The sequence below is a fragment of the Sphaeroforma arctica genome (assembly GCF_001186125.1).
Source record: "Sphaeroforma arctica JP610 unplaced genomic scaffold supercont1.599, whole genome shotgun sequence".
Classification (NCBI taxonomy): domain Eukaryota; class Ichthyosporea; order Ichthyophonida; genus Sphaeroforma; species Sphaeroforma arctica.
In genome coordinates this window covers 10,302-12,775 of record NW_014039959.1, presented here as the reverse complement: position 1 = coordinate 12,775, position 2,474 = coordinate 10,302, and positions in this window count along the sequence as shown.

Here is a 2,474-nt window from a genome sequence, read left to right as displayed (position 1 = left end):
GCACACAGTCGGATCCATTGTCGTTCTTACATTGACACTTGAGGTCATTGCCACTGCCACCGTTGAAGATGGCTGAGCCTGGTTCCTGCGTGACGTTGTAGATACCATACTGGGTGCCGCTGCCGCACACAGTCGAGCATCGGATGTCTCCGTAGTCCTCCACACACGCCTGACACTCTCCGTCACACTGGGCCACCATGTCAGGGTCTACGGATCAGGGTTCAAGAGTGGTGCCAGGAAAGGTTATATCACGTGAATCTCACTCTATATATAGGTTGTATAAACTTCACTCTCACACTGAATATTCAAATGGCACTCTCACACTATTTATATCACTGTGTGGAATACACCTACGGTCACCCAGGAAAGACGACCATCGAGCGTAAGCTGTAGATATCAATATTTGACAACAACACGATATTCTTTTAGGCTTTTAGGGGTTTTAGAGGGGTTTTAGAGGGGTATTTAGGGTTTCAGGGGTTAGAAACGTTACCTAGATCGTTCTTCTTGTGGCCAATGTTGATCCAGGTACCGGGGTCGTTAACGTCCTCGCAACTCTGACCAGAGTTAGTGGTGGAATTGTCCTCAACATGGACAAAGATCAGCAATGAGTTGCAATCGCCGGTGTTGGCGCTGTGTATTCACGAGAAGAGAATATTAAGTTTAGGTGTTAAATAGTATACAGAATTCTGTGTGTACGACAGGTGTCAGTGAGGCAAGCATATGCTATGTACATTGGGGATATAGACGGTTATAAGTGAAGAGAGTTTAAGCTATCTGACGATCTAGATGGATTGTGATATGTGTATTGAGATACGTCAAGCAACACTCAACTGCGAGCACTAGTACACTAGTAAATACCGTATACGTATACACACATATATACATATGCATATCATGTACACGCACAAATACATATATACATACATACGCACGTCATGTCTGTCATGTACATAAACATTAAAAACACAAACTAGCTCTCCCTGGCCGTTCACCCATGGGATGTACTGTCCTTCGCAAGCATCGCAAGTACATCCTTCCGTAAAGTCCCCTCCATCCGGACAGCCCCCCAAGTAGCCTGGAGGCTGCTCTTCAGCGTTAATGGTGATCGTACAGTCCCGATCGCCGTCTAGCAGGGGTAGTGTATGGTTAGTGGTTAGTGAAGGGATGACATGCGGTCTATACAACACATCACTCGATAGTGGGTGAGTCATCTAATAGATGCATAGTTTACAATATACACTTACCAATTTACACTTACTAATATACACTTACGTAAATGCAAAAAATAGTTCTGTAAAAGTGTCTGAGCCACATACTGGGACAAGGTGCACATTGTCCACATTCGTCGGTAAACTCACAGCCTACCGCGTCTTGCAATTTGCAGTTGTCATCGCAGTACTGTACGGTGTCGCCGTCTGTGATCAGATTTCCACTCTGTTGAGATGGAGTACGCACCAACAGCGAGCGGATATGAGTTTAGTAACACGTGTGCGTGCAATCGTGCGATAGGTAGACACATAGGTAGGTACAACTAAACTGTAGTACTTAACAATGAGAGGTAGCTTTCTTCTTTCGCAGCCAAGGTTATGCCTACCTACGCAAAACCTACCGTGGTGCACATAAATCTCGAGGGCCCTCAGACACATACCAGACTGAACGGTGGGTCGCACTCTTCGTTGCGGATGCTATCCACAGTACCATCCCCACAGAATTGCTCCTCAATCTGACACTTGTCCGTACACACATACATGTCATTGATGACACCCCCATTGACACCCAGGTCACACTGTTCATCCAGCTCCGGCTGCACCACTCCATCGCCGCACTTGCACTCACAGGCGCCCTGTCCGGTCAGCGTCACGCAATCGTCAGCACAAAAGACTAGGTCGTTGCCGTTGGCGTCGTGGCACGTATCGTCGCCTACAGTCGCCTCTTGGGTTTGGCAGTAGGTGGTAGTGAACTCAAGGTCGGTGCAGCTGCATACTTTGTTGTTGGTGTTCTCACAGTTCACTGCTGGTGGAAGCACGGGGAAAGGAAGGAGTGTGTGAGCGAATGGGGTTATAGGTATGTATAGCCTCATGCACGGGTTGGCTGGCGATGGATAAACAAGTTTGGTGTATGTGGTGGGTGTGCGGTAGGTATAAGATCCGGATATGCGCAGACAGGACACCACAAACACATACGCATAAACAGCCAGACAACTGCACCGCTCATACCTTTCTGTGTTTTAAAACACACATAAGATAAGTTGTCTGTACGATATATACATAGCACGTACCACTAATACATAACACGTACCACTAAACTTCTACTATGCAATCTATGCCACATTGCCTATGCCCACAACACGGTGTCCGCCCAAAGGCACCCAGCGAGCATCATACTTACAGATCTTGTTGAGCTCACAATTCTCGTCACAATACTGTCCGTCTGGAATAGGCGCCAACCCGACCGTTCCGTTGATGAACTGG